Here is an 11,253-nt window from a genome sequence, read left to right as displayed (position 1 = left end):
CACCTCTCCATTTCTTTCTTTTACCTACAACCAAAGCCACCTCCAACCACCATTGAAGCCACGCAATTTCTCCAAAATGCAAACCCATTTTGCAAAACACCCAATTTCTCACCGTCGGAAAACAGTGTTGCGTAGCAGTGGTAGTAACAGTGAGGGAGTTTGGTGGCGAAGTGATGGTGTGGTGGAGGCTGTTGGGTGGCAGATCGGGTGTGGTGTTCTCCTGCGTTGCGAGTTCGCCGGAGTGGAAGCTCGTGACAGTGATAATGGGGAGGAGAAAGAGGACGGTGGTGGAGATGGGTGGTGTTTGGCGTTGGGTTGAGATGGAAGAGAGAGAGAGAGAGAGAGAGGAAAAATGTTGTTTGGTTGTCTTGGGGATGGTGGTGTCACGAGGCAGTGGTGCGGTGTATCGAAAAGGTGAGAGAGAGAGAGAGAGAGAGGGGGGGAGGATGGGGCAGTGGCGTGTGGTGGTTGTGGAGATGGGTTCGCTGGAGTTAAGGTTGTTTTGGTGGTGTGATCGCCGGCGGTGCTGTGGTTGCTGCGGTTTTCCGGTGTTTGAGGGTAGTTAGCGGCTGCTCCCAACAATGGGAAGAAGAAATTCTATTTTAGGTTTAGGGTTTGCAGATCTATTTTTAAGTTGCTTGAATCTAATTTGCAGAAATTGTGTGGCTTCAATGATGGTTGGAGGTGGCTTTGGTTGGAGGTAGAAGAAAGAAATGGAGAGGGGAGAGGGTGGTGAGGTGGCATGTCACGTGGCATGCCACCTCATCCAAATGTCAGGCCACGTGAAATTTTAATGGCCAGCATGGAGCACAGTTAAAAATAGGGGCAAATATTGCTACTTAGGTAACGGTAGGGGCAAATTTGTACCGAAGGTATACGGGGGTAAATGTGGACTATTTCCAATAGTAGAGGGGTAAATCAGGCCCTTTTCCTTTTTTTTTTTTTTAACCAATAATTTTAAGGATACTCATGGCTACAGTTTGAAAATCCCTAAATGCTAAGGTGGAAGATCTCAATAAAATCATTTTGGCTCGACGATATTCATTTTCTTTACAAATTTATTTTTAGATTTATGTCCTGCGTTTGCGGTAATACTATTATGCTTTTATTGCAAAACTATATTATCATGTTTTATTGGATCATATGTACAGCCCTATCATTGCATTCGATTTCTGCAAAATATGTTTATGAACCAAAAATATTGCAAACTAATTTTAATTAAAAAGAAAGACAAGTTCAAACGATAGTAGAATTAATTTTCTTACTATTTGTTTTTTCTTTTTCAATTTAATATTGTTTTTGTTTTTGTCATCGCTATTTATGTAGGGAAAATATAATTTAAGAAGCTATGTGGCATGAAAGAATTCAATGCACGCATCTAGGGGTGTTTGACGATTTGGTTGAAAGTCGATCCAACCCAAAAATGAAACCAAATCGATTAAATAAACTGATATTTACTTGAGTTGAGTTTGGTTTGGTTTTAAATTTTTGAAAACCGATAGTATTTAGTTTGGTTATGGTTTTACTAAAATCAAACAGAAGAAAAAATCGAACCGAAACGACAAAATTTATAAATACTTTTTATAATTATACATATGCAAGATATTAATTTTTATAAATACTTTTAAATAATTTATATACGTTTTAGCAAAATTTTGTTTATCTCTAATAGACTAATGAACTTTATACCTTAAGCCTATTTTAAAAAGAAACCCATGAAGTCATACTCATTTATTCAAAGAAATAATTATGAGATTTATCCAGATTTATTTTTTGTATTTCTTATAAACGTTTTCTCACTTAATTAAATCATAAATCCTAAGACATTTTTTCCATAATGCAAGAAAACTATAGCTGCCACAATAAAAGGGCAATAATGAATTATAAGTTGAAAAATGATAGAAAATTATTTCCTAATTGTAGGGGGAAAAAACGTGAAAGAGAGAAATACCGTTAGTTTTCTTAAAAACCAAAAAACCAACCCAAACCGAACAAACCGATGGATATGTATTATATTTGGTTTGGTTTGGATTTAATAATTTTAAAAACCGACTATACTGGTTTGGTTTTGGTTTTAACCCAAAACCGATCCAAACCGATCCATGAACACCCCTACATGCATCCATTGTTAACTTAATTTATACTTTCTCCTCGTCTCAATTTATATCATTTTTTTTTTAAATCTATCCAAAAAATAATAGTATCTATTTAATGAATTTATAATAGAGGTGCTAGGAAGAAAAGAACAACAAGAGCAGATCATAACGTTTTTCATTTATTATTTATACAAAAATTAATTTCGACCACACGTGGTCGAAATTGTATTTTCATTTTAAAAAATCGACCCCGTGTGGTCGAAATACTACTGAAAAAAAAAATTAAAATTCTTAATTTTTTGACCGCGCGTGGTCGATTTTTTTCCGACCAAAAATGTGGTCGAAATTTTTTGGTCGAAAATGTCCTTTTTTTTAGTAGTGACTCCACCATATTTATGAAACATAAATAATGAAAGGTCACCAGTCAATATATATATGTTCATTTCATCATAGGTAACTTACTAAGCAGCTTCCTATTAGTACAAATGAGCCAATGAGCTTTAACCATCTCCAAGACCCAACTGACACAGTGTTTGCCGTTTACTTGTTGACTTCGACTGCTAATTGCATTAATCATTCCATGCATAACTAAGAGACGGTTGCTGGGTCTTTTTCACTGTTTGATTTGCATACAATTTACTAAAACGCGTATTATAAAGACTCTGTTTGGTACGAGGGAAATATATTTCAATTGTTTTATGTCAGGTTCGCTATTTAAGAGAACGAGTTCCTTAAAAATCAAGGAAACGACTTTCCTTGTAGAAATAGGAAAAATAAATTTAAAAAATGACACTCCATCTCATTATCTCCTTCCACCCCCAACTCTCACCTCTTTGCCACCCCACCCTCGCCACTCCCGCTCCCCACTCCAGTACTCTGTCACGACCCAGCCCCGTGGGCCGCGACTGGTGCCCTACTTGGGCACCCAAACGGACATACAAACTAAATCATCATAGCAAAGCTTAACACGGATTTCATATCCATCATTTTTAAACAGAGTTGGGAACAAATATTATCTTGCGCGTACAAAACATCATATCAGAATCAAAAGAGGCGGCAGAATGTACATCGCCGAACATATGCACATATCTCAAAAAGCCGACAAGGCTATCAAATATGTCAAAAACCGACAAGGCTGTCAATTGGCACAACGGCCCAAAACACAGATATCAATGCACGCCGACAAGGCTGCCATAACGAATAGCATCATACAAACACATCGGAACAGAAGTAGGCACACACACCCACAACTACGTCTACAGACCTCTAAACAGACAAACCGAATCATATGGCGGGACAGGGCCCCGCCGTACCCCTGAACAAATATATATACATACTCGGCGAACAAATATATATACCAACATATATGCTCTGAAATGAGAAGAGCACTCCAAACAGCAGAAGGGGATGTCCTAAACTGGTGAATCACCAAACTGTGCATCTGTACCTGCGGGCATGAAACGCAGCCCCCCGAAGAAAGGGGGGTCAGTACGAAATATGTACTGAGTATGCAAAGCAGAATATACAGAAAACAAACCTGAGACATAAACGAAACAGAAGTGCCGAACATAAGTGCAAATCCAATCATATCAAAATGTTTAGTTTCAAACATGTAAGTCATGCATAGGGTACAGAATATGGTCGCCCGTCCGTCGATGGCGCCATAACACAGCATAACACCAGAAAGTTTCAAATCTCCGTAACCCCGTCACGTATCACATCACCGCATAACGCCATACACAGCATGGCACCAAATATAAGTGGAACCCGACCCTCTTTTGCGAGTAGCTCGGTGAACCATAAACACAGCATAACTCCGGAGTATAACAAAGTGCGCACGACAACAGAACCGGCCCGGGACTCGGCGAAAGGAATAACAGAATGCACGAATAGAATCGTGAGTAGTCATATGCATAAAATCATTTTCATAAATTCAAACATAAGCAAAATGGTCATATTTGAAAATCGAAATAATGGTTATACTAATCTTTCAAAAGTTCCCGAATTACATAAAGGGAAGTCGCGGGACCCACGGACGGGAATTTACCCAAGTCAGGCCCGCTTATGGAAAACATACTCATTATACATAATGCAAACTCTTATAAAAATATTGGAGCAATCCGAGCATTTATACGAAAGATATGACATTCCAAATTTACGAATTCTTTAAAGTGAAACCCTTTGGGTGCAAAGTTCGGAGAACAATTATTTCGAATACATAAAGATTCATATTTCATCAAATCATGCATAAGAATGCCAAAGAACATATACGGATCATAACATGCTCGGATGTCGGATTTGGAATTTCCTTAAGGCTCTAATTTAGCCTAAGAAAAACTAAGACATGCCAAAAAGAAAGGAAGTTGCCTTACATACTTCGTACGCACTCCAAGATGGCCAATCTAAAGTAAATATCCAATCTACGCCTCGGGCTCCCCAAGGTCTACAAATACGCCAACGAATACCAAACATTAGCTAAGGGCACTTAAGCCATTCTTTCCAACTAATCATTAAATTCTACAGAAAATTCGGCAGCACTTCCCCTGTAAATAGGCCATCCCGAGAATTTATCTCGCTCAAAATCAACAACAACAACCACAATAACCAACCTAGTAACATTGATAATCAATTCGAAAGGCAAAACAACATTAATAGCTCTCTTTTACATCTTTCAACAACCTTCCAAACATTCGATTCAACGGCTTACTTTCAAGCCACGATATCGTTCGTACATTCGATTATTAACCCGAATCCTTTCCCACAATATTAGAGGACTTCTAAACCATTCACATAATTTTTCCAACGATCCCAATTTTGTTTTTCTCCAAGCTGGCCGAAACCAGTCCCTAACCGAGCAGCCCCTTTTTTTTTTTTTTTTTTTTTTTTTTTCATTTTTCCTCATTTTCAAGTCATGTTTTGTATCAACAATTCACAATATAACGATATGCTTTCTCATAAAATATACGAATTATGTCAAACGCACAACAAGCCTCAAAACAGCCCGCATAATCACAACATCAATCTTAAGTCATTAAACACTTATTTCCACTAGAATTCATAACGACGACACTAAAGCGCTTAAACGATAATAATGCGATCTTCGGCATATTATATGACTCACATTCGTCCACACTACACATATACATATGTGAATGGTTCTCATATATAAGGATTGCATTCAATGCACAAAGCTCTCCAAATCAGTCCGCACATTTACCATATCAATTTCGGGCATTAAACTCTCATTTCCAACATAAAAGTCACCACAATAACCATTACGACGCTAAGCGATATTAATTCATTCTTTGACAAACATTTGGGACCATATATACGGCCACACCCACCTTTGTACATATAGATGGTTCTAATTTATTTCTTCACTCTACAACAATCAAATACGCTACAAACAATTAATTCATCAATTCAATCACAACACCCATTTACACAATCACACCCACATTACACGGCTAACACACCCATCACACAACCCAACTCCAACATTCCATATTTCATGATTTTCACCCATATTAACATACTACAATATGCATACAACCTTTATAACACAAAAACAAGATTAGAACTCACCTTTCTTCTTCAATCCCCCAATAGGCTAGGGTTTGCAAATGGGCAAAATAAGTGGTTGGATGACCCAAACGATACTTCCACGCCACTTAGGGACCTCAATATAGTGGGTTTGAACCAAATAATTAATTTTTGGAAGGCTTGAAGTGGAGTTGGTTTTTCTCCACCCTTGGCCGTGAGCTTCATGGTGAAGCTCTTCAACTTGGCTTTATTTCTTTCTAAGTGTTAAGTGAGGAAAGATGAATTAGAAGTCTTCTTTTAAGGCTCCACAAAATATCTCTATGTCCTTGGCCCACACAATGTGTTGGACCAATTAAAATTGGCCACACAATGTGTGGGACCTTTTTGTGGACCACACGGCTACAAGGCCATTTTTTGGGCAAGATTTTTAATTCCAATTTTATAAATTGTGGTCCCAATATTTCCTAAGTGTTCAATGCCAACAATTTCATATATAACTTATGTCTCAAAATAAAATCAAATGGTCAAAAGTCCCGACTTCAAATCCCGGAATAGTCTTGGCCTTAAATTATCATAGTTAATCCGGGTTGTCCCAATGTATAAAAAATACGGGACGTAACATACTCCATAGTGTTTTCCTGGATTTACATATAAATGCTCTTGAAATAATATATTTTGTATACTTATCAAACACCAGAAAATAAACAAGAAAATTACTTACTTTTCAAGAAAATATTTTCCTTCAATACCAAACACACCCAAAAACATATAGTTAGAAGATAAGTTGAGAGACAATGACTTCTACTACTTGGTAAATATTTACCCGCACCAGGTGTTAGATACCAAATCATATAAACTGACTAAAATGCACGTAAATTGATCATGGGGTGTGTGTGTATATATATATATATATATATATATTCGAATACAACCAAATAATTGCGTTGCCCAGCAAGCTAGACTTGCCCATTGGTATGAAAACATGAGACCATGGATCCCTTTTCCTGTACTGCCTTGCAATATCACTCCCTTCTTCACCAAACTTTGTTCCGGGAAATTTATCGACTTCTTATGTAAAACTTGTCGAGTTAATATCTTTTAGGAGTTCCTTGTCAAAAAAGTTGCACATTCACAAAAAAATTGATTTTTTTACAACTAGTAAAACACATTATTTTGCAAGAACTGTTCTTCAAAAATATCCCTAAAGACTTCCCCAATACATTGTTCTAACACCCAACCAAACGTTTAGCAACTGGAGAACAGAAACTTGACTTCGGCTTTCTTTGAAAACTTCAACTTTGTCCTTTCTTTCTACATTAATTATGGTTTGGACTTATAGTAGTCAAGGTCTTTATTGATCGAAGTCTATAGAATTCCCTCATTCGGAGGCTATATATCCAGAGACACCCTTTTGAGAGAGCTGCAGAATATCTTTGCAAGGTGGTTACTAGCACAAGCACAACTCATTGCCCAACTCTAAAACTACTTGCCCAGAGTTTTTCAAATGCAGTCTCCAAAATGCCACTTGCTTATATTCTTGATTCAATTAGTCTCCATCATTAGCTTTTACCACTACATAATCCCAATATGAGGTGAAGATGAAACGGGTGTAGTAAAAATGGATGTGGGCATAATTCTTGATATGGAAACAGATGTGGGAAAAGTAATATATGCACACATGTATCTTAATAGCACTTGAAGATTACCATGCCACCGCTAGTCGCAGTGCCGTTAGGATAGTCCACCATTTGAGGGATTCCAAGAAAGATGATGTTGAAGCAGCATCCGCAGGTAAATTCAGCAGCATATATATTAGCTTATTGATTTACTTCTGTTAAACTAGAATATCTTACTCTCTTTGCTTCACGAGTCAGATATACTCTGGTAGCTAGTTATTCATGCCTTATTTGCACAAGTTGTCCTCTTTTTCCAAAATTTTCTTTTGTTTCCCTTTGGTTTTCCTATTGGGATACTTGCATAAATATACCCTTGGCCATATAGTTTACCAAACAAGGCCGAAGTATACACTACCTATACACTTCGAATAGGTATGCTTGTATATGTATAGGCGTGTATATTATAAATATAGGTATGTATATTATATGTATATTTAATATAAACGATAAACTACCTATACAATGTGTACATATTTTGTAAACTAGATGGCCGAATGCTATTTGGTTGTAATTTGCCCTTTCCTATTTTGGAACGAATGTTCAGAAAATTTCTTATACTCTGATTGTGCATCTGCAGCCATACCCTTGCTAAAGGAAGTCCAAGTACAAGCTATCTTTGCACCACAAATGTCTACACAAACTGATTCTGTGATTGACATAGGGAGAAGAGTAAGAGCCCCCATCATTTCTCTAGCAACAAGTCCTTCACTTACAGTCAAGGAAAATCCCTACTTCATCAGAGGAGCACTTCCTTCTTCCAGCCAGACTAAGGCCATTGCAGCAATTGTTAAGAACTTTGATTTGAGGAAGGTTGTAGTCATTTACGAGGATAGCCCCTATGGAACCGGGATAGTTCCACATTTGACTGATGCCTTACTGGAAATCAGCACTTTTGTCTCCTATAGAAGTGTTATTTCTCCTTCAGCCAATGATGATCAAATCCTCAGCAAGCTATACAAGTTGAATACAACGCAGACCAGGGTCTTCATTGTGCACTTGCGACCATTACTTGCCAGAAGCCTTTTTCTCGAGGCGAAAAAAGCCAGGATGATGAGCGATGGATATGCATAAATCATCACAGATCTGCTAACGAGTCCTACTCGATAGATCATTCAGTGATTGAGTCATCAATGCAAAGTGTTCTTGGTATAAAGCCTTATGTTCCAAGAACCAATGAGCTTATCAATTTCACCAAGAGATGGAGAAGGAGATTCCGTCAAGAGTATCCGGACATGGACACAGTAGAACTCAATGTTTTTGGGGGCCGTATGATGGAATCAAAGCATTAACAAAAGCAGTAGAAAAGGTGGGTGGCACTTCCATCCCAAAATTCAAGAAAGCAGACACTAGAAAGAACTTAACGGACTTGGATGCACTCGGAACCTCAGAGTTGGGATCCCTGCTCATTCACTCTATGCAAAACATAATGCTAAAAAAAGGTCTAAGTGGTGATTTCCGCATCGTTGATGGCGAATTGCAACCTTCCCCATATCAGATTGTGAATATAATTGGGAAAGCAGAGAGAACAATTGGATTCTGGACAGAGAAAGATGAAATTTCATGTAAACTGAAGATGATTGGTAAAACAGCTGCTAAGTGTAATAATAAGCAACTAGGAGCCATAATTTGGCCCGGTGAATCTACTATTGTTCCGAGAGGCTGGGATATACCCACAAGTGGGAAGAAGTTAAGGGTTGGAGTTGCCGTCGATAGAGGGCTGGATGAATTCATTAAAGTGGAAATAAATTCGAAAACACAAGCAGTCACTGCAACTGGTTTAAGTGCAGATGTCTTCAAAGAAGTCATCCTGTCTTTGCCGTATGCTCTCCCTTACGAATTTATTCCATTTCAAATACCAAATATCCCCACTTCTCCGGACTATGATCATCTTGTTCACAAGGTCTCTTCTAAGGTAATACCAAATCCTTGTGTAAATTGACCTCTTTGACTGAATACCTTACATGCAATGGCGTATGCATGATTTTCAACCAGCGGTGTCGACATTTAAAGAAGTGGCCAAAGGACTACCATAATCAATAATGGATGTAGTCTTAGTGCCACAGGTTCAACTGTATCCGCTATTTTTGATACCAAACAAAGATATATTTATGTAAAAAATAAATAGAATTACAGCAAATATTAGGTTCTGAACCTTAACATATCAAGTTAACAGTGACTCAATCCATTTTAAAAGCTTAAATAGTTGCACAAAATGCACACAAGGAGATTCGAACCCTTGATTCCAAGCTCAAAATCAGCACTCCTAACCATCAGCCCAGGTGTTTCATTTTATCCTGGTGTCATCTAATACAACATGTACGTTTTCGAAAATTATTTATATATGTATTTAATAAAAAAAATTGACGAAGGGTTGTCGCCCCGACACCCCTTAGATGAACGTGGGTCCACCCCTGCTTACATGCTCCTTTCAGGACTTTCTTATCTACTTTCTGTTTTTTGTTTTGGCTGAGGAGGACCAACCATAAATATTGCAATAATCACTGTTTGCCTTGAACAGGAATATGATGCAGTTGTAGGTAATGTGACCATTTTAACGTGCCGATCCGAGTATGTGGATTTCACATTACCTTTTACGGAGTTGGGTATTTTCAGCAGTTGTGCCAGTAAAGGATGATGACAGGAAGAATACTTGAATTTTCTTGAAACCTCTAAAAAGTGAGCTTTGGATAACAACTGGAGCATTCTTCGTCTTCATTGGTTTTGTGGTTTGGGTACTCGAACATCATGTAAACAAAGAGTTTCAAGGACCCAAATGCAAGCAGGTTGGGATGATATTCTGGTTTTCCTTCTCAACTCTCGTTTTTGCACATAGTAAATCGCTAACTCAAAAGCAGATTATATACGAAAGCTTTAGGATTTCTTTTTGATAAGGAAAAATTAGTTTTGTAATAGTGTATCAGCCACAACAGGATAGTCTTCACTTGTTAAATACAGGAAAAGGCTTGAAAGACATGGTGGCTATACAAATATAGCTTAGGTTTAAAGCTTTAGGATTTCTCCTTGTTTCTCAAATCATATATATGGCTGGTTGTTGCAGGAGAGAAGATAACAAGTAACTTAACAAGATTTGTGATGATTGTGTGAGTTTTTGTGGTTCAGGTTCTGACATCAAGTTATACCCCATGGTTGTGTGGTCTTACCGAGCCTCTTTGATATCCTAATACTTGCATCACCCGGTCAAATGAATATTTGTGTAGCTGGTTATAAGTACACATTATTTTGCTAATTCTACTTTGACTGTCATTTTGATAGAAACGGTACAAAATGTATGAATGGGTTAGTAGATATCAGTTTTTGTGATTTGTTCATGTTTGAGATATCCTACAGTTTTTGTTCGACGAGGTATTGTGGTGTTTTTGCTTTCAAAATAAAACACTAGTTCTCTGCCATGGTTTTCTTCTTTGGTTTTGCCTCTTTCGACTTGCATTCTTTACTTTCTTAAAGTTTAAGTTTGTTAGATTCCTATTACTTTCAATCACCAGACAGGAAAGAAAATAAAAAAACAAAAGATCAATTTAGTACATCAGAGCAGTATTGATTTTGTGGCCTTCAACCGTTAGTCTACTATTAAGAGAAAAAAGGAAAAAAACAACAAATGAGAAAAGGACACAAAATCAAATGCGATCTAAAGAATAAAAGTGCAAGGCAATTTGTGAAAGCACGTTTAATTTATTTTTATATTTGTTTTTGTCATCACTATTTAGTAGGGGATATAATTTAACGAAGTTATGTCATGAAAGAATTCAACGCATCAAATGAGGCAGTTTTGTTACCCAGATAGAACAAAAACTATAAAATAAAATTAACACATAAGATGCTAACTTACTTTTAGATTGCATTATTTTGTTCATAAAATATGAAAAGACGGGGTTATATGTGATCATAGCAGATAACGACTATAGTAATGGATAACATAA

At 37.2% G+C, this 11,253-nt stretch overlaps 1 long non-coding RNA gene and 1 pseudogene across 1 annotated transcript; one reads left to right on the top strand and one right to left on the bottom strand.

Annotated features, from left to right (window-relative positions):
- Window positions 1-3,265: 3,265 nt before the first annotated feature.
- On the bottom strand, window positions 3,266-6,034 carry LOC132617783 (uncharacterized). The gene is made up of 3 exons (XR_009573841.1): window positions 5,682-6,034; window positions 4,473-4,539; window positions 3,266-3,543 (listed from the first exon to the last, which is right to left on the bottom strand). It is a non-coding gene; the product is annotated as an uncharacterized LOC132617783 (long non-coding RNA).
- Window positions 6,035-6,821: 787 nt separating this feature from the next.
- Window positions 6,822-10,716, top strand: LOC132616597 (glutamate receptor 2.7-like; annotated as a pseudogene).
- The last annotated feature ends 537 nt before the right edge of the window (window positions 10,717-11,253 follow it).

Source organism: Lycium barbarum, chromosome 1, assembly GCF_019175385.1.
Source record: "Lycium barbarum isolate Lr01 chromosome 1, ASM1917538v2, whole genome shotgun sequence".
Taxonomy (NCBI): domain Eukaryota; kingdom Viridiplantae; phylum Streptophyta; class Magnoliopsida; order Solanales; family Solanaceae; genus Lycium; species Lycium barbarum.
Note: the sequence above shows the minus strand (reverse complement) of the source record. Positions and strands in the feature narration are given on the sequence as shown.